General features: G+C 33.6%; 2 protein-coding genes across 8 annotated transcripts in view; one reads left to right on the top strand and one right to left on the bottom strand.

Annotated features, from left to right (window-relative positions):
• LOC118201692 (uncharacterized) overlaps positions 1 to 9,596 on the bottom strand; it is a 162,247-nt gene extending 152,651 nt beyond the window's left edge. For 2 of the 3 annotated variants that reach the window (XM_085824690.1, XM_085824687.1), the window contains exon 1: positions 9,462 to 9,596. The gene's annotated coding sequence lies outside the window, so the exon portion shown is untranslated. The remainder of the gene's footprint in view (positions 1 to 9,461) is intronic. The other variant, XM_085824689.1, reaches the window with a different exon arrangement.
• Positions 1 to 22,889, top strand: part of LOC118181685 (uncharacterized) — a 293,765-nt gene that overhangs the window by 211,498 nt on the left and 59,378 nt on the right. The window lies entirely within an intron of this gene.

Here is a 22,889-nt window from a genome sequence, read left to right as displayed (position 1 = left end):
CCATAGCGACACTCTGGCGCTAGGTTTACTTAACAGTATTATATTTCGTTCATATTATAACTAAGAATGCACACAATTTATGTTATTTAAAGAATTATCTAATCGTTGCCACATGTTCCATTCAAATACTATAATAAAGCTAGAACTATGTATGAAAGAAATTAAGCAAACAAAACGAAAAAGAAACATTTTTTCACAGACGATTCAGTATTTCTCATTCAATTAATTCAGTTTTCACTTCGCGACAAGGCAAAAATACATAGAAACTCAAAATATCTGTATTAAAAATTACGAAGCAAATCTTAAACGCTTATTTCCTCGAAAAAATTACAGAAAGGATTAAGCATGATTTAAATAATAAATGAAGGTGTTATCTTTATTGTTGCGAAGCTAAGTTTCTGTAGATTGGCAACAAATCCGCTATCCTGCTGTTTCAAATGTCAACAAGAGCAATGGCCGCCATCAAATTAGGCTTAGCGGCACTTAAACAATTTTATAATTGTTGATAATTCTAAAACTATTGCATACAGATTTACAAAAGGCATAATACCCTTAACCGGAAGATAAAAACAACATAATTAAATCATTTTAAAGTAAAAAATGTACAATTTACAAACATATAAGAGTAAAGAAACTGCGATCACTGAGCCAGAATGGATATATATATAAATATATTTATAAACGTTTGGTGCGACTGATTGCAACCAAAATACGAGGTGCACATCTACATGTTATAGCAGTCCTATATACAAAATTTCAACGTTCTGAGGCTACTCGTTTTGAGTTATGCGAGATACGTATGTATGTACGCACGTACGTACATACGTTCGTACAGACGCCTCTCAAAATTCTCTTCAGAATTAATTTTAAAGCAGTTTTATAATTTTTTTGGAGGAAACGAGTCTTTTATTCTGTCAGATATGACGCAAAAACATCGTTAAATTGCATTCGATAGCGGTCAAAATGGATATTTTCTTTGAAATATGCTGCCTGAAACTTTTCGCGATTACAATACTTCCTTTTTACTTCGTACAAGGAAGTAAAAAAACATTCAAAATGCATATTCAGTTGCAATGTACGGGTTTTTAAAGCCCTATTCATCTCAGGAGAGGGACATTTTCAAAGAAACTTCGCAACACCGTCGGAAAATTGCCACACATTTATACAAGTCATTCTGACTCAGGAGAAATTTTTGAGTTCATTGATATCTAAAAAGAAATGTTCATTAACAACGCAGTATTTGTTCTTAGAATGTATTTTGAAGCATGCGGTCGATACCCTTGAATCGTTTAGTGATTGCGATTTATAAAGATGTTCCTATCTGCCCGAGACGAAATTAATGAATGTGACGTAAAATTGTTTAACTTAACTCTTAAACCCCCTTATTCAGAAATATTCAACCTGTTTCTTGTTTTCTGCAGTAAATTATTTACTCTTTAAAGCTCTCTTCCGCCAAGTAAGAACAGGAAAAAGCCAAGTTTGGTTCGGTAACAACCTTTTATTTGAGGTGGCTTTTAAATTCCAAAACTTAGCTTACTCATGTATTCTGAATAAGACTTGTGCTTGAATATCCTCCAAACTCTTTTTTACTTCCTTGTACGAAGTAAAAAGGAAGAGAATTTTTCGTGGCAACGAGTAGCCTCAGGACGTTGAAATTGTGTATATAGGACTGCTATAACATGCAGATGTGCACCTCGTATTTTGGTTGCAATCGGCCGCCGCACCAAACGTATATAAATATATTTATATATATGTCCACTCTGTTATCCGGCTCCGTGATCTCAGTTTCTTTACTCTTATATGTTTGTAAATTGTCCATTTTTTGCTTTAAAAATGATTGAATTATAATGTTCTTATCTTCCGGTTAAGGTTTTTATGTCTTCAGTAAATCTGTATGCAATATTTTTAGAATTATCAACAATTTTAAAATTGTTTAAGTGCCGCTAAGCCTAATTTGATGGCGGCCATTGCTCTTGTTTACGTTTGAAACAGCTGAGTAGCGGATTTGTTGCCAATCTAGAGAAACTTAGCTTCGCAACAACAAAGATAACGTCTTCATTTATTATTTAAATCATGCTTAATCCTTTCTGGAATTTTTTCGAGGAAATAAGCATTTAAGATTTACTTCGTAATTTTTAATACAGATATTTTGAGTTTCTATGTATTTTTGCCTTGTCGCGAAGTGAAAACTGAATTAATTGAATGAGAAACACTGAATCGTGTGTGAAAAACTGTTTCTTTTTTGTTTTTGTTTGCTTAATTTCTTTTATACATAGTTCTAGCTTTATTATTGTATTTGAATAGAACATGTGGCAACGATTAGATAATTCTTTAAATGATATAAATTTTGTGCATTCTGAGTTATAATATGAACGAAATATAATACTGTTAAGTAAACCTAGCGCCACAGTGTCGCTATGGTAAACAAAGTGAATTTTAAAGAATGCATTTATTCTATTGTGGTTTATGCGCTGTCGGCGAAGTAGATTTAATTCAATCCAATAAGTTTAAATGAAATGCGAGAAAAAATGCGTATAATTTAATATTCCGTACAAGGAAGTCATGTGGTGTACACATCAGATTTTTTCATCCCAATATCGACATCAAATTTATTTCAGTTCTGTAAATGACTCTATGAGTCATGCTGACTCATTGAAATTCTCAACGTCTCAGAAATTGAACGTTAAAACTCTCTTTAAAATTTTGCAAACTATTTGTGTATAACAATATATTTTTTGAGGAAGTTTTGTGTTCTTCACATTTTTTGGTTGCCTTTTCCTTCTGTCCCTGCACTTTACTATTGCACTTTTTGCATGAAATATTTATATAATATAGAAAGTATTATTGATTTTTTAAAATAAATTAAATTTTTTTTTAGAATTTTTCCTGCTATTTATTTTATGCGATTGAACTGTAAAGAGTATTTTTAAACGTTTCATTTGTTAGCTTTTTTGTGGACTATAAGTTTGCATCGGGATTTCTATGGCAGAATGGCGTTTCGTAAGAGTTTTATTCCTCTTCCACTACTTTCCATCTACCGTGGTGGGTTGGCGCTTAGAAAGAGCTCTCTTTTCCAGAGACCAGAGGCGCAACAGTCCATAGGTGAAACGTCAGGAGGCTTCGCAGAAATGCGTTGTAAAAATATTCATACATGTATCAGTCCTCATTTTTAAAGACGAAACTCAAATTGCGTTTTTCATGTCTTGAAAGCGCGTCTTAGGATATATATTAGATTTATATACTATATAGCACTGTTCTAATATAAGTATTTTGACGCAAAATCGGATTTTCTGAAATGACATGACAAGCTTTTATTTCCATATTTCGATTCGACGACTCCAAATTATGCCTAAATATTAAATTTTGTAAAATTTGGTGGGAAATTTACAAATTTATCTTGGCGCATTTTCTTCAGTTTTCGCCAAGAATAAGTCACTTGGCGATCTTCTTAATTTATAGCAACCTATTTTCCTTTCGTTATTTTCATTGTAAACGAGCGGAGAAAAAGTCATCGTTCATCGTTTCAAATAATTTTAACAAAGTGCGTAAACCACATTTGGTGTTATTATCGCTTATAATAAATGTGCCAAATTTCAAAACGCGCCAATATGTAAATTTACGTATATCCTAGGAAATTTTGAATAAAAAACTCTGATTTTTCACAGGTATACTTAGAAATACGTTTACTTTAAGATGATGGTAAAAATTCTATAGCTTATAATTCAAAAACTTTATAAAAATTATTTAAAGATACAAATTTTTAAAATAAACTATGAAAAACGGATGAATTTTATTTCGAATGAACCTAAATTTTGAAATCTGGAAGAAGGAATCAAGTAAGTTTAATAATAATAATAATAAAAAATGATGTTAATTAACAAATATATATCAAATTCAATTAACATTGAGAAGCTAAAATTTTGAGAGTTCATTTGTAAAAAAAACTACTCGCGCGATTTTTACAAAAATTAGCAGTTTGGTATAATCTGAGTCGTAGAATCGAAATATGGAAAACAAAAATTGGCGTGTCATTTCAGAAAAAGTCAGATTTTGTGTCAAAATGCCTATGTTAGAACAATGCTATATATAAATCTAATACATATCCTAAGTCACGGTTTTGAGACATGTAAAAGGCAAGTTCAATTTCGTCAATCGGCCCAGTAGAACAGGAGAGATGGGGGGGGGAACTGTCCCTTTTTTTTCGCAGTGTACTTCTCACTTTATCTTGACTTCTTGCTTTATCTTGATGAAGTTTCATTCTATGAAAGTCACTAGGATAAAGATATGGAATTTCTTCTGTAAATATTTAATGTAAAGCATTCTTTGGTTAGTACGTTGAGTTGATTTTAACATTTTCCCCACTCATTGTTAATTTCCCATTGTAAGAGAATCCTGCGAAAAGAATTATCATAAATCTCTTTTAAAACTTTCTTTGCATTGACTGAACCAGGTTTGTAAATTTTTTATTCATCGTTTTGACAATAAATAGACTTTTTTTCGTTGCAGTCATTTAGGTAAATCCATGCTTCATCAAGGGTCACAATATATTTTCGTTTATCTCCTGCTAAATAGAATTCTGCAAATTGCTCTGCGTTGTATACCATGCCTCGGCAAAAGCTGGTGAGCATTTTGAATTTAGCTTTTTAAGTTGTGAATCTTGTTTATTATTTATTTAGTGTTGCTACAGATGTACTGAAAGATTCTGCGCTTGATTTATGCTCCGAAGTTTCTGTAGTCAGCAAGGGTTTAAGTTCAGAAACATTAGAAATAGTACGTACCATCTTCGGGTATTCTCTTGGACTCTTCTATCCATATAGAAGTAATGATGGACGGTTTCTCCTTTTCCGATTAATAATGTTGCTTATTTGCTTAGAAAATTTAATATCATGCATTTTACAACGTTTCTGGATTATGGCATAGGAATATTTCTATTTGGAAAGAGCAAAAACATATCCTTCATGCGACACAAGCTTCTTGACACGCGACGTTTTGAGAGATACAAAATTTAAAAATAGCAGATCATTTCAAATAATAAGCTGTAGTCGGAGATTTTTATTCCAAGAAATTTTTCTTTTTTTTTTCTTTTTCATTTTCTTTTTTTCTTTTCTTTTGTTTTTCTTTCTTTCTTTCTTTCTTTCTTTTTTTTTTTTTTTAAGCCCAAAGGGCATTAGTCCAGAAGGGGTATTAATTTCGTTTTAGCATTTTGCGTTGTTTCACAATATTCACTTTTCATTATTGTTGCCACCAAATATTATCGCCCTGTTTTATATTTAAAGAAATTAAATAATGAAGAATATGTATAAATGTACGTGTGTTTCTCTCATTGTCATAAAACAATGGTACTTACACACATCAAATTTTGAATAACATAATCTTTCCCCGAATATTGGCATCTGGAAGCCTTAATTTTTTTTTTTTTTTTTTTTTAAATTCTCGATTTCATATTTGTATAACTTTAACGATTTTTAATTAACAAATTCAACGATTTCAAAGCGAGAAAGGGCAACACTGAGGGGAAAAAAAGAGGGAAAAAAACTACTATTTTTGTCTCCAGCGCGCGAGACTGTGTATCGGAAATTCTAAATATATGCTCATTTTAAAATTATTTTGCGATATGCTGCTGAATTGAATTTTATGGTTTAAGTGCAAATAACATGGTATTTAATAAATAAAGGTAACACACAAAACGTTAAAAAAGTCCCTTCGGGCGTAATGTAAAATCTGAAAGCTTTCAGATTTTTTTTTTCCCCCCTTAATTTTTTTTCCAAATTTGTTGTCAAAATGTGTAAACACCCTCTGTATTTATCAGTGGCTTTGTATTTTAAAATTTTAAATGAATGCCCTTTTTTTACCACAAGAATAAGTTCGAGTTATTTTCTCAATTGCGTGCCTACGAGCCATTACAAAAGGCCCCAAAATATTTGAAGTGACATTCTTTTAATTCTTTTAGCAATAAAATTCTTGCAGAACATATCTCAATGCGAACAAAGAAACGGATGTTAGGACTACATATAGAAAAACCTCAGAACGATTAAAATTGAGGAATATAAATTTATGGCTTCTTTATGACTTCCTCGATCGTAGAAAATAAATAATTCCAATTTACTTTTCAGTGTAATTATTACACGCAATCGGATTATAATTTAGGGGAAACTGCTCTTGAAAGATCTTAATTTATGAGGAAAGTCATTATTTGGAATTATGGAGCATTTAATGACTGTATTTAAAGGAAACAATTACAAGCATTTTGTACTGCTTGTAACTTTCGGTATAATTAGCACTGAAAAGTCTTAATACTTCAATCTTTAAAATGCAGGAAACTTTTTTGGTTAACTGAAGTTTGAAATGGTACGTCACGAAAAGTTTAGTTATCAATTTCAAATCGCTGCTGACAAGAAATATGTAATTATAAGTTATGTTTTAACCTACAAAGGCTATTTATTAGGCTCGAAAACATTTTCCGTCGAATCTCTTTTTAAATTGTTGGCACCAAACGTTATCGCCCTGTTTTATATTTAAAAAAACTAAATAATAAAGAACCTGCATAAATGTGTGCATGTTTTTCGCACTGTTACGGAAAACAACGGTACCTAGAGCCACTCATTTTTGAATAACTTAGTCCTCAACCCCGAATATGTGCTACTGGAAGCCCGAATTTCGGATTTGTTTTATTATCTATTTCGTATTTTGTAAAACTTTAATGAATTTTTGATTAAAAAGGCTTAACGAATGGCGTTTTATAAATTAGGAAAACTTTGTCTTTTTTGATTTTTTTAGCCCATTGTTTGTTGATTCGCTATAAACGGTGAATCACTTTTAAATTGTTTCCACCGAATATTAGACCCCTTCATTACATTTAAAGAAATTAAATTTTTGTTTGTTTCTGGCATGGTGATAAAATGACTAGAGCCATTAAATTTTGAATAACGTACGTTTTCACCCGAATATGGGCATCTGGGAGCCTTAAATTTGGAATTTGCTTTATTATCTATTTCATATTTTGTAAAGGATTTATGAGTTTTTGATTAAAGACTCAACGATTTCAAAGCGAGCAATGGCAACACCGTACGGAAAAAAAAAAAAAAAAAAAAAAAAAAAAAAAACTTTTTGTCTCGAGCGCGTGAGACGGCATATCGGAAATTCTAAAGATGTGCTCATTTAAAAATAATTTTGCGATATTGCTGTTGAAATGAATTTTATAATTTAAGTACGAAGAACATGATATTTAATAAATGAAAGTAACACACAAAACGTTAAGAAAACGCCCCTTTGGGCGTAATATAAAATCTATATACCTTCAGATTTATTTTTAGATTATTACTGTCGGCGCCGCTTAATTGATTGCGCTAAATTTTGTCATTCGAATATTGCTATCGAATTGCCTGTTTGTATACGGGAAACTTCAGAATCATATCGCTTACTGTGATCAAGAATTTGGTTAAATTGATCAAAATATTATAGTAAGAATTTTTCATTTCGAAGTAAATCCTCCCCCCAAAGGAAAATCTGAAAGATTTGAGATTTTAAATTGCATTCAAAGGGGGTTTGTTTTAGCGTTTCGTGTGTTACCTTTATATATTTAATAATATAAATGTTCTCCGCACTTAAACCTTAAAATTTAGTTCTAGAGCAATATCGCGAAATAATTTTAAAATGAGCATATCGTTAGAATTTTCCAATACACAGTCTCGCGTGTTGAGAGATAATTTTTTTTTCGTTAAGTGTTGCCATTGTTCGTTTTTAAATCGTTGAGTTTGTTAATCAGAAATTCGTTAAAGTTTTACAAAATAGGAAATCCATAATAAAACTAAGTCCAAATTTCAAGTTTGGTCTTCCACATGCCCATATTCGTTGGAGGATTACGTCATTCAAAATTGGATGGTTCTAGGTACAGTTGTTTTAATCACAGTGCGAGAAACATACACACATTTATGCAGATTTTTATTATTTAATTTGTTTAAATATAACACAGGGCATTCATATTTGACGGCAACAATTTGAAACGTGAAACAACGCAGAAAGTGAATTGACGCAAAATGCCAAAAAAATTAATTGTTCTTCTGAGCTCCTTTGGACTAATAAAGCCAAAATGTACTTTACAAATTGCCAAATGACTGGAAAAGTCACCAAGTAAAAGATTAAGTCAACAAACTGTTTATTTTTCATTTATAGTCAACCTTTTTATGTTAGGCAAAAAAGCAACTCTTTGTTTAGTTTGGCACATTTTTTTAATAGTCCCGTTGATTTCGAGAACGATCAGATTTAGGTATCTTTTCTTTGTATAGAAGAAGAAGAAGAAGCCACTTTCTTTCTAAAACATATACAAGCGCACCATATAATAAATTTTGTAAAGAACGGAAAGATTAAACAGATAAATTCCATATAAACGCTGATATAAGGAATGCCCTCTGAGAATTAGGGTTAGCCATACACCATGATTCACGTAATCTCCAGAAACACTGGACACAGTTGATAAATGAACTTTTGAGTAACATTTGCAAACAGTTCACTATTAACGACATTTTTACGAGTTAAAGTGGTGTGGAAATACGCCATTTATATGTTTCTAGGTATATTTTTCTTTAATTACGTTCTATTGCTGATTCGACGCATATTTTTCGCATAGTTTATTGTTATCATTTGGTTAAAGTTACCAAAATAGCTGTAGACACACGTGTGCACATTATATATTCTAAAATCGGTTACCGAATTGAAGTGAATTAGTTAACCCTCGACTGGTGTACCGTAATTTATCTACGTAAGAACAGGGAGGCTTTCGTGGCGGACTTTTTAAGCGAACTGGCAGGTATTTAAGTTACACATGGAGCCAAACCACGAATCTCCAATGCAAAAAATACAAAGTGTGTAAAATAGATTTGTCCACGTAGTAATTATTTCCCTCATTTTCGAAGGTCACGCCGAACCTTTGCTTTCTAAATATCAAACTTTATACTAGCCTAATTTAAGAAACGACCCAGCACAGCGAAATAAACACGAACGGATATTCAGCCCACGATTTCTTAGAATCGGCTGCACATTCGGCTTCTGTAAGTATTTATGGATGATTTGAGGCTTAAGGAGCAGCAGAAACAGCAAGAACGGACGAGGTTCAAATTACAGAGAAGTGAAAATGAAGCTATCTTATTAGATATTATAATATCACTGTGTATTCTTATTGGAATGTCGGTTAATTAAAAAAAATAATATTGCGATAGGTACCAGTAGTTTACCCATGACGCCTTTTCATTTTTGTTCTTACTGTAACCACGCCCTTTGGAAATTATATAATTCGCATAGTTTTCCCTTCTCGTTTTTGGACGATAAAATTAGTGAAAAAAAAATAGGCGAGTTAATGTGACATGTTAGCGCTATAAAATCAGTCAAAAATACAAGACAAGTGCAAATAACGGTAATAATAAAACAGAGAAAAAGAGAGTGAGAAAGAAGAAAAGAAACTTTACCTGAAATGATAGTATATCCGAGCGTGGAAGAAATGATGACACTTTTCTGGAGTTTTATCTCGTAAGAAGTACGAACAAGACTCTCGAGCAACGGGTTTAGCGAAGAACTGAGCAAGATCGTTTGAGAATTGTTTCCCACTCAGAAGACGGTGGTGGGTGGGTAAGAACGAGCGATAAAAAAGAAAAAAAAAAAAGTAACTTAAACAAAACAAAGGGACCATTCACAAAGTGCAGTATTTTAATAACTATGTCTGTTCGCTATTCTCAAACTCAAATTCGATCCCCAAAATATCACATTATGGATTTGCTTAGCATGCGTAACAGTAATATCTATACTACGTATTAAAATCTGTTTATTTCTGTTTATTATTATCTTCGCCGGAACGGTGGGAAGTTGAATTTCAAGAGGTGTACTTCCAGATTTCAAAAATTCATGTGAAGCATTTCGACCACTTTCATCTTCGTATGACGTTAATTAGCTCAGATAACAATTAAAAACTCTAAAAACGCTAATTTTCGCCTTTATTTTTCCGAGTGGCAATAGTCTCGCACGCTGGATATAACAATCTGCTTTATTTCGAAAAGTGTTGCCACTGGTTGCTTTGAAATTGTAGAGTTTCTTAATAAAACATTTGTACGCTTTACAAAATATGAAATAAAAATAGTAGCGAATAAATAAAAATAGTATATGAAATAAAAATAGCATTTAATATATTATTCCGGATTCCAATAATTCGTGGAAAGCCATTTTGGCTGTTCTCATCTTGGTACGACTTTAATTACACGAGATATCAATTAAAAACTTTAAAAACACTAATTTTCGCACTCACTTTTCCAAATGGCAACAGTCTCGCCCGTTTGAGATAAAAATGCTTTATTTCGAAAAGTGTTGCCACTGCTCGCTTTCAAATCGTAGAGTTTGTTAATCAAAAATTTGTAAGTTTTACATAATATGAAATAAAAATAACGTTGCCAAACATTAAATATATTATTATATAAGGTCATATTTTGACGTCGAAGAAAGTACGCGACGGCATGTGACGTCACTGTATGTCGAAAATTGTTCGTTCATGTCAGCATTTTAAATAAATAGCTGCTGTTGGCAACATTTTTGCTTCGGATTAGTATAATTGATACGATATATTATTACCATGTTTATTCTTTTATTAAAATTGAGTAAATATTGTTATATTACATTAAATTTAAATCATGACGTCATACGTATTAACCTGAAGTGTCAAAAGTTTTTGTTTCTTGGTTCGGCAATAAAAAAAAAAAAATATTTACGAATTGGTTGTCGCTTTGAAAGAATGAACTAATTTCTTTCATACTGAAATGTTTTCATACATTTGCTTTTCAGGCGTAAAAACATAGAACCTACAAATTTTGCTTTGTCTGCAGACCGCTCATCTGGCGGACTTTTTTGCTAGTCTGATATTAAAACCTTGCCGAACGCGGATTTACAGAACACGATTTTGCGTGTACGCGTTAATTGCCTCCATTTAATTTGTCCTGTGCGAGAATTCCTATCATGCATGGTACGCTGCAGAGTGTCAGCCGCATTTTGCTAGCCCTGTTTAATGACTGGTTGGAAAATTCATTCATTAAAGAAGTCAAATATTACTTAAAATAGCAAAACCTGAGATTTAATGTTGCCCTAATTATCGATAAACGCTCCGGGACAAGATACTAAAGCCCTCACAACATTGCATCCAAGTAAAGAGGTTTTACACTAACGCCTATTTATATTTCTGCAAGTAAGTAAAACACGACATACTAATACCATTTCGGAAAGAGTGCAACTTTTAAGACACTTCACAGAAATTATTAAAACATAATAATTTCTGTGAAAAACAATTGGCAACAAATGAATTCATCGAAAATAAATGCTTTTGGGCCTCAGCTCTGGTCAGAAGTTGCTAACAATTTTAAAGAATTTTGTTGATTGTAAATGAAGCCAAGGAAATCCTACCAATTGCAAAAGCAATAGAAGATAAAGGATCCCCCGCCAGTGGCTGGCCTTTGGTCGACTTCGGCTTGACCACTGCTAAGGCCAGAAAAGATAGTCACTTTATTATGAAAGTCCCTAATAGGTGGGCCACTTTTGGCTCCTATGAAGGGACGGACAGTTACAGCAATGCCTTCTCCAGGATTTGAGCACGGGCAATTTTGGAAAACTTTGCAGACCTTAACACGAAACTTTTAATGAGTTGCATCAGACACTGTCCCAAGCAAAATTCACTTGCTATTTAAAAACATAATTATTATTTATTGGGATATCTTCGATTCCATGTCGAAAACAAAGTTAACTTCATGCTGAAGGAGAATTTCAATTGTGCAATTTCGATTATTTCAATTATTGGACAATTAAATATGGCTACTGAATGATAGCTTACGATATACAGTGTCTCACAAAAGTGATGGGACACTTGTGCCTTTACAAAAGGAAACTATAAAATAAATTAAAAATACGTGTAAACATTTTTTTGTGGGTGTGTTTCATATTTAAATTTAGTAACAATTATTACATAACATACATTTTCTCAAAATATTAAAATATTAGTTTAATAAAAATACAATTGTTTAGAACGGAGCAAAAAATTGCTCACATAAGTGATGGGACACCATTAGATACTACTGTACTATGCAACAAAACTCGTTTGAAAGTAAGTTAAAAATATTTTTGGGGGTTTTATTTTTACTCAAAAGCAATTGGCAATAATTTATAAAATCGTCTGCAGTATTTCTCTCCAGTTTGTTTTGGAATTTTTGTGTTTTTTAGCACTGTGCAGCCATGAATGCTAAACGAAAAGAAACTTTGCCTGAAATTCGAAAATTAGTTATTAATTTGCATATTGAACGTGGAAAATCTATTAGAAAAACTGCTGAAACAGTTCACTTGAGTCATTCAACAGTTTTTAATATCATTAAATGATATAAAAATAATCATATGATTCAGGATAAAAGAAACCTGGCCGACCATCAAAGCTATCCAATGGAATAAAGCGAATTATCGTTCGAAGTATTAAAAAAGATCCAAGAATGAGTGCTCCTAAAGTTGCTGCTGATTTACAAGCATTATATGGAGTAATTGTTAATCCTGAGACTATTAGAAGAGTAATTCGATCTCCTGGATATCACGGTAGAGCAGCCAGGAAAAAATTCTTCGTAAGTGAAAAGAATAGAAAACTCAGACTGGCTTTCGCAAAATCCAACATAAATAAGAATTCTGATTACTGGAATGAAGTTATATTTGCTGATGAGAGTAAATTTAGTATATATTTGGTCCTGATGGTAGAATCTTGGTGTGGAGAAAACCCAGGGAAGAATTTCGCAAACAGAACTTGGTGTCAAAAGTAAAACATGGTGGAGGAGGAGTTATGGTATGGGGCTGTATGTCGTCCGCTCTAATTGGTAATCTTGTTTTTATTGACAGTATAATAGATCTGTACAAGTATATTGACATTTTAAATCAAAATTTGAAATCTTCAGCACGAAAATTGAACGTTCATAACGATTTTAAATTCTACCAGGACAATGACCCCAAGCATACTGCTTTGAACGTTAGACTCTAGCTGCTGTATAACTGTCCTGAAATAATAAAAACACTAACACAATCTCCAGACTTAAATCCCATAGAGAATGGAAAATTAAGTGTCCCATCACTTGTGTGAGCCATTTTTTGCTCCGTTCTAAACAATTGTATTTTTATTAAATTAATATGTGGTTTTCCCCATGTGTAACATGTATACGAGTCAGTTTCTCTTAAAAAGTCCTCCACGAAGGCATCCCTCCCCTTAGGCAGATAGCCCTAGTGTGCTTTGCCATAAATAAATAAATACACACATTAAATTAATATTTTAATATTTTGAGAAAATGTTTATTATGTAATGATTGTTACTAAATTTAAGTATGAAACACACCCACACACACACACACACACAAAAAAAAAAAATTACATGTTTTTTTAATTTATTTTACTACAGTTTCCTTTTGTAAAGCACAAGTGTCCCATCACTTTTGTGAGGCACTGTATATTGGATTAGATGTCAAAAACACTATTAACTTCATGGTGAATGACGTATTAAATTTTAGATAATTATTTATCTCGTTTGGATGATTACTCATTGAAATATATTCGATTCCCTGTCAAAAAACGTAGTTAAATTCATGCTGAATGATGTATTAGACTTTGGACAATTATGTATTCTGACCAGGATGATTGCTTACTGAGGTATATTATTAGTTTCCATGTCAAAAACATTAACTTCATAGTGAATGATGTATAAAACCTTGGATCATTAATTATCGCAATTAGATGACTGTATATGTGTAAGGTCGCGGTTGATCTGGAAACTAAACTCCAGGAATTGAATTTTATAGTTGATTGAATGAATTTTATAGTTTAAGACAATGTAAAGAGTTATCGCTATGTGTGAAATATGACAGCGTAGATTTAAATATTTTTAATACAAAAAGACTTTGTCCTTGAGGGACTATTGTTTTCGTTTTGCGAGGAATCGCTCTGAATGTCCATTTCACTTTTCAAACTGTTGCCACCAAATATTATCGCCCTGTATTATATTTGAAGAAATTAAATAATGAAAAATCTTCATAAATGTATGTATGTTTCTCGCATTGTGATTAAACAACGGTACCTAAAGTCATCCAATTTTGAATGACGTAATCCTCCTGCGAATATGGGCATCTGGAAGCCCGAATTTGAAATTTGGAATTTTTTATGATCGATTTCATATTTTATAACACTTTAACGAATTTTTGATTAACAAACTCAACGACTTAAAAGCGAGCCATGGCAACACTCTACCGGAGAAAAAAAAATTATTCTCAGCGCGCGAAACTGTGCATCGGAAATTCTAAAAATATACTTATTTTAAGATTATAAAGAAATTTATTATTTAAATATTATATTATTATTTATACCACTTTCAAGACAATCTCAAACATTCAAAACCCTCAGCTTATTGTTGCGAACGTTAATCTGCTTTCTGGTGAGTCATACGTCAAAAAGAAGTTATAGTAAAAGTCAAAATCATAATAACTCAAGAGCCTTACACATATATTGGATTCCAAGTCACACTAAACTTCATGGTGAATGGAGAGTTAAACTCTGGATAATTATTTATCGCGCATGGATGGTTGCTTAACTCAGACATATTGTATTGAGTCAAAAACATAATTATGATGCGATGAATGATGTATTCAACTTTCGATAGGTACTATATTTCGTCGCTTGTTTTCCGCCTTTTGTTTTACGAATTTTTGTATCCGAAAATCGAGTAAGACTATAACCAATGAAAAGTAGTCATGGATAAACTATGGGTAAACGCGCCGAGCTTGCTGACTACTACACCACGAAGGCATGCTGAGGAGGCGCGATAAATGCCTTATATACTCCCCCTTTCAAAGGTGACTGGGGATTAGAGGACCCAATCGCGAAATTCTGGTGATGAAGAATCGTCATCCAAAAACATTTTTAGTTCTGACGCCACTGTAGAGACATTAGGTCATTTTAAGCAGGAGACATAAAAAATTTGCAATGCCCTCGCCGAGACCCGAACCTCGGACCTCTCGAACACGCGCCGAGCGTGCTGACCATTACACCACGAAGGCATGCTATGAAGGCGGGAGAAATACCTTATAACTGTAACAATATTATTTCTTTTCAAAGAATCTTACATTCCATTAAGAACACCAACTACACAAATATTAAAGTTACAGTTTTTTTAATAAACCTGGCGTTAGCCGTGTATGGGTATTAATCACTACTAAGGCCTGAAGCGGTGGTCTCTTTGCTATGGAGGCACCTAATAATTGGACCACCATTGCCTCCTGTGAAGGAACAGACAAATTACATCCATGTCTTCCCTGGGATTCGAACCGGGCCCAGGAATCAGAGTAACTAAACACTTTACCATCTGGACGGGTAATACTGCAATATCTAATAAGATATCTTCCTTTCTACTTCCTTGTGAATCTCGCCCGTTCTTATTGTTGTCTTTGCCACTCCTGAGGCCTCAAATGATCCAAAAATAATTAGAGAAGGTAAATCTGCAGATGGCTCGGAGAAATAGTAGCCTGAATATCAGTTTGTGTCCGCTTAGCTGGGATGGGTAGGTTCTTGTCGGGGTGCATAAACTTCAATAGTTAAAAGGGAAAGGTTCGGCGTGACCTTCGGAGGTAGTTTGCGAGCTTTTGTCTTACTTAGTAAGAATCAAGTAATCACTAAGTGTAAGAATCTATTTGAAGATTTAAGGAAGCTCTTTCTATGAACATATTGAAGAAGGAAAAATTACTCTATTATTTATAACATTTTCAAAACCTGGCGCCAAAACGCTAGGGGGGTATGCGACGAAATATGGTATTTTTGTCTACTAAATGACTGTTTACTAAGATATATTTCATTACAGTTCAAAAACATACAGTTTCGAATAAAATGTAAATAAGCAGTACAGGTGACGGAGAACGGGGACGCCTGGCGTATAACATAGGTAAACAGGCATATGTTCCACGTCCTCCACTATCTCGAAGAAGCAACTCGCTGGAGCCCCGTGAGGCTGCACCGGGAGTTTACATGGCCATACAGGGGCTAGATGTCGAGTAGTTTTTACATAGGACGTTGTTAATAACACAAAGTAACTTAAAAAGAATATAAAGAATAGCATTAAAACACTAAAACACTCATATAAGCTGAAACACATAGATATACAAAATTAAACGTAAAAGCATAAAAACAAACTCGTAATTACGTAACATAAAGACATAAAAACACACACGAGAATACATAACATGACACATAGAATACATACGGAAACACGTAGAGCACATAAATGCAAATATTGCACACAGAAGAAACATATGAGACATAGTAAGGTGTGCGTAAAGCAGAAGCGCTATGCAGAAATATGCTCAGTACCCATAATACATAATGTACATACTTTCATTAGGGGCTTCTGTTGCATGATTTACATATTTCGTTGCATACACTACATTGGTGCATTGTACGGATATTATATATTTCGATTTGGGATAATTACAGTTATACAATTCTGGAAGGATTCATGGTTACATTAAAGACATACAATACATTGGATAAATACATTAGGAACATACATTATTTCATTAGAGACTTGCATTACATTATTTACATATATTACGATGCATACACTACATATGGCACATTGCACGAATTTATGCATTTCGATCTTGTGCAGTTACAGTTATACAATTCTGGAAGGATTCATGGTTACATTAGAGACGTACGATACATTAGACGAATACTCTACATTAGGAGCATACATTACTCCATTAGAGATTCGCATTGAATTATTTACATACAGTGCATACTCTACATTTGGTACATTGTACGAATATCTTCTATAGTTACATTTATATAATTATGGAAGTACTCAGGGTTACATTAGAGACATACAGGGGTTGGACAAAAATATGGAAACACCTTTAAAAAACATGTTTCTTTGCTTAATATGGTGTAGGAAACCCGTTGGCATCCAAAACAGCTTGCAGTCTTCTCGGAATGGATAAATACAGTTCCTGTATGTTTGCCAAGGGAATATTATACCATTCTTCCTGCAAAACGGTGGCAAGTTCAGATAACGATGTTGGCGGTGGATAACGAGAACGCACTTTCCGTTCCAATGTAGACCACAAAGGTTCGATGATATTCAGGTCTGGTGACTGTGGTGGCCAGGGGAGATTGGACAACTCATCCTCGTTTTCAGAAAACCAGTCCTGGACAATGTGAGCTGTGTGAACAGGGACTCTGTCGTCTTGGAAGACACCATCACCATCGGGAAACAAAGTTTGTACCATGGGATGAACTTGATCGGCCAAAATGTTCACATAAGTCTTGGCAGTCATGTGCCCTGACACAGTTATCATGGGGCTAGTAGAGAACCACGATATGGCTGCCCAAACCGTAACAGAACCCCCGCCATGTTTCACCCTTGGCAACAAGCAGTCTGTATTATAGGCTTGAGATGGCGTTCTCCAGACGTAAACTCGGCCAGAAGTGGGAAACAATGTGAAAGAAGACTCGTCAGACCATATTACTCGCTTCCACTGCTCTATAGTCCAGGCTTTATGACTTAAACATCACCTTTTCCTGTTACGGGCATTAGCATCACTGATGAGTGGCTTCTCAATTGCAGCACGGCCAGCAGTTCCCTGTTTATGAAGCTCCCTTCTAATTGTTTTGGTACTCACAGGGTTCGGTAACACAACATTCATTTCAGCAGTAACTTTTGCAGCTGTGGTCTTCTTATTTTTCGTCACAATTCCCTTATTGATCGTCTGTCACGATCACTCAGGACACACTTTCGTCCGCGCTGTGATTTAGCAGATGATGTTTTTCCGCTTTTCAAATATGCGGAATAAATCTTCGATACAGTACCTCTTGAAACAGTAAACACCTCGGCTACCTTGCTTACGGAAGCACCTACCATACGTGCTCCAACAATTTGCCCACGTTCGAAGTCTGTTAACTCTGACATAATGCAATGACAACCTCACATAACAGTACTCCGACAACAACTGAACTGTTTAGCACATTTACGAAGTTGTATAGGTGGCGTCAATAGTCAAAAACGTCAGCGCCACCTACATATTTCATTAAAATCAATCTTTCTTTTCAAACATGCATTTCACAAGGTGTTTCCATATTTTTGTCCATCCACTGTACAATACATTGGATAAATACACTACATTAGAGACATACAATACATTGGATGAATACACTACATTAGGAACATTACTTCATTAGAGACTTGCATTATATTATTTACCTATGTTACGGTGCGTATTCTACATTTGGTACATTGTACGAATATCTTGGCTAATTACAGTTATCCAATTCTGGAAGGATTCATGGTTATATTAAGGACATACAATACATTGGATAAATACATTAGGAACATACATTACTTCATTAGAGACTTGCATTACATTATTTACACTAAAGCAGTACACGACTGCTTTTATGCATGACAGAGACTTGCATTACATTATTTACATAAAAGCAGTAAATAAGCAGTACACGAAGTCTTTTCTACCTTAATCTGACATTACGCCCTTTACAATCCTGTAACTTTGCCAATTATTTAAATTTAAAAACATTCTTTTGCGAGAACCTTCTGCGCTTACGAACTTCAAGTAAATGCAGAAACAAGCTTTCTGATTTCTTAAAAATCTCGGTGATGTTTATTCGAAAGTGCTTAGAAGGAATCATTCTAAATTTAGCAACAGGATTTGAAAGTCTTTATAACTTAGTTAATTCGAAACAATTCAGATTGATATAAGAAGGAAAACTTATACCTGGGAAAATAACAATAGCTGAACTTATTAAAACAAGAAGGGGTATTAAGAAGGCAAAATTTTTACAAAACGTGTAGGCTTTATTTTCATGAGTTACTAAATAACAGAAGAAAATGAATAATTCATTAGAGGCTTTGCTATGCGGAAATTTTTGAATTGTGTATGCTAACTAGTTTCAAAACCAATTTTCTTTTTAAATCGTTTTATTTATTTCAATAGAAATTGTCTGAAGTGTAATAATTCCTAAACTTCCTTGTGTTAAACGAAGGGTAAAATTCGTATCATAATGTAAGTAAAATATTTCTATTACAATATTTATCTCTGTTCGATATTACCCTATTTTTCGCGTATTTTTTTTAACTAATTTTTCGTCCGAAAATAGAGAGGGGAAAATTATGCGAGTCATTTAATTTCTGAAAGACGCAGTAACAGTAAGAAGATACAAATGGAAAGGCGTCATGGATAAATTACAGGGTGCCCATAATTAAACTTGAAATTTGCGAGGTGTCTGTAGCAAAGATTATACAGCGGAATTGCATGAAAATTGGGTAATGGCAGAATGAAATGATGGGAATTTTATAGGGAAAAAAAAAATAACGAGTTTCAAAAACCACCCCTAAGTGGCGTATCGTAGCTTTATTGAGAACATATAAATAATCTACAAAAGTTTACAAAACATGCTCGATATGATGTCCACCATTGTGTGCTACCATCTGGAAGCGTAAAATCGCATGTACGACTGTTGAAAGCTGCATGAACTGGGTAATGTTACGCGCATGGCGTTCTATACTTCAGATACAGATGTGATGGGATCACCGTAGACCATGGTCTTGAGGTACCTCCATATCCAGAAGTCGCAAGGATTCAAGTCGGGAGATCTAGGAGGCCAAGCTGTAGGAAATTGCCGACTGATGATCACCGAAATGGCTGCGGAGCACTTGTTTCACACAATAGGCGATGAAGAGCCGGAATAACGGATTGTTCTAATAATGAAGCGTATCGTTGACAGGTGACGATGCATGTCACAGGTCCTGTGGCGCTGTGCTCTTCGGAAAAAAAAATTACCATAGCAGCCATGTTTGTTTACATTTGAAACTTAGCAGAATAGTGTATTTGTTGTCAATCTAAAGAAACTAAGCTTCGCAATAACGAAGTAACGTCTTTTATTATTACGAATTAAATTATGCTTAATTCATTCTGGAATTATCATTTAAGTTGTAAGGATCCTAAGTTTTACTAACGTTTATTTTATTTTAAAACTGTACCGTCACTTCTTATTTTCTACTTCCGGCCAGAATTAAACGCTTTAACTTATTTATGCAAATTGTCTTGCTAACGCCAAGTGCTTAAGTTGTGGCTTTTTGCCAAGCAAGAGAGAGGAAGGAGTTATTGGAATCAAGCCGCTTGCCATTGTAGTTTCACGAGTTTTCACTCGGTTGCTGGTTGCCTTCAAGGCCAGAGGTTTAGTCCTCTTGATAATTGCAAACGTATCGTAGTTTTAGCAACTCTCTGTACTACATACGGACTTTTGTTAAATAACGGCTAATCTTAACGCTAGGCACTTGTTACTAATTCAAAGTTAGTTTTAGTTAGAGTTTTAGTTAGTAGTTTTGTATTCTTACGTTCAGACCACAAGTGGTTGGTCTCTGTATTCCGAAGTTCCGGAAATACCTGTAAAGATAGAAAATAAAGGGTTTCGTATACCCTTCCTGCTTGTGTTGTCTATTTCACATCTTCCTGAACATAGCTTGAGTAAGCTCCCTGTTCTTATTCAGTACCATTCATGTTCCCAAAGCAAATCAAGAGGAATACAAGTCCTGATAAAGTTATTAGTTTGTTTTGGCGTAGAAACTGTAAGCTTAATTGTAAAAATTGTTTTTTAAATTCTTTTAACTGCATTTGATATTCTGTATCTTTCAAATTTTAATGAAAATATTTTGAATTTTTACGTATTTTTGCCTTGCCGCGAAGTGAGAACTGAATTAATTAGTAGCGCATGCACATTAGGTAAGCGACGCTGATTCCTCTGTTAAAAACTGTTTCTTTCTTATTTGTTTACTTTCTGTTATATATCGTTTTAGATTTATTATAGCTTTTGACTAGAACTTGTAATTCTTCAGATGATATAATTTTTGTTCACGCTGAGTTACAAAATGAAAGAGATGTAACACTGTTAAGTGAACCTAGCGTTTAAGTGTCGCTATGGTAAATAAATATAGTGAACTTTGAAGAGTGTATTTATTTTATTCTGATTTATACGCTATCCACGAAGTAGATTTAGTTCAAAATTCGTTAACTGTCAATTCAATATGTTTAAATGAAATGCAGGAAAATTGCGTATAGTTTAATATTCCGGACAAGGAAGTCATGTGGTGTACACATCAGATTTTTTATTATAATTATCGGTTTGTTTCCAAAAGGTCTATAGGAACAACTAAATAGTCAGAACTTTATCAAATAGAGAGTTCTTCGACAGCAAAAAGTTCGCTTGTAATCGTTTCAAGAATTTTTTTTCTACTTGTTGCCAAAATATGCTGGTAACATTCCCTTCTGTTTACATCCAAAAGAATATGCTTGGCGGTTCTTAGCTGTGTTTCGCCTAATCAAGTTGACAGTTTCTTTGTCGCCAGCTGAAAACACAGTCTAGCCTACTGAGCGCATCAGTTAAAATTGCCAATTCAGCTTCCAGCCGATGGCATCAGCAGAATAAAGGTTTATTTTATTTATTTATGCATTTTATAATTATCTTAGAAAAGGCGAATGTGTGTGCCATGGACGGATTGTTCACATTTGTTTGTCCTTTTTTTTTTTTTTTGTTTGTTTGTTTGTTTGTTTGTTTGTTTGCTATCTTTTTTACTTCCTTGCACGAAGTAAAGGAAACATCGTAATCGCGAAAAATTTCGAGTATCATCTTTCAGCGGAAATATTCATTTTTACCTTTCCCAAACCCATTTTCACTATTTTTTTTTTTTTTTTTTTTCCTGACGTCTGTAAGTGCGGACAAAACAAAGGACTCATTTTTAGAAAATGGACATTTTTGTGGTGTCTATACAACATACGTAATCTGTATCTCGTATGTACAGTGTCTCACAAAAGTGATGGGACACTTGTGCTTTACGAAAGGAAACTGTAGTAAAATAAATTTAAAAAAATGTAAAATTTTTTGTGGGTGTGTTTCATACTTAAATTTAGTAACAATTATTACACAACATACGTTTTCTCAAAATATTAATTTAATAAAAATATAATTGTTTAGAACGGAGCAAAAAATTGCTCACGTAAGTAATGGGACACTTACTTTTCCAACAAATATTTATCCAAAAATTTTACTTTTTAAAAGGTTTTAATATTTTGTTGGATTTCCTTTCACTTTTAAAACATGATTTAATCTTCTTGGGATGGATTCGACTAATTGTTTTGTGATTTCTGGAGTGCTTTTACCCCATTCTTCTTGAAGCACCGATTTTAATTGTTGTTTTGAAGAAATGGTGTGTTTGCGAATTCTTGATTCTAATTCTTGCGAAATATTCTCTTTGGGATATAAGTCTGGAGATTGTGGTGGTGTTTTTATTATTTCAGGACAGTTATACAGCAGCCAGAGTCTAACGTTCAAAGCAGTGTGCTTGGGTTCATTGTCTTGGTAAAATTTAAAATTGTTATGAAGTTTCAATTTTCGTGCTGAAGATTTCAAATTTTGATTTAAAATGTCAATATACTTGTACTGATCCATTATACTGTCAATAGAAACAAGATTACCAATTCCAGCGGACGACATACACCCCCATACCATAACTCCTCCTCCACCATGTTTTACTGTTGGCACCAAGTTCTGTTTGCGAAATTCTTTCCTGGATTTTCTCCACACCAAGATTCTGCCGTCAGAACCAAATATATTAAATTTACTCTCCTCAGCAAATATAACTTCATTCCAGTAATCAGAATTCTTATTTATGTTGGATTTTGCGAAAGCCAGTCTGAGTTTTCTATTCTTTTCATATACGAAGAATTTTTTCCTGGCTGCTCTACCGTGATATCCAGCAAATCGAATTACTCTTCTAATAGTCTCGGGATTAA

The sequence above is a fragment of the Stegodyphus dumicola genome, chromosome 10 (assembly GCF_044657685.1).
Source record: "Stegodyphus dumicola isolate Sdum_Otavi_A_Nest chromosome 10, ASM4465768v1".
Classification (NCBI taxonomy): Eukaryota; Metazoa; Arthropoda; class Arachnida; order Araneae; family Eresidae; genus Stegodyphus; species Stegodyphus dumicola.
The sequence above is the reverse complement of the archived record's forward strand: the minus strand, read 5'-3'. Positions and strand labels throughout refer to the sequence as shown.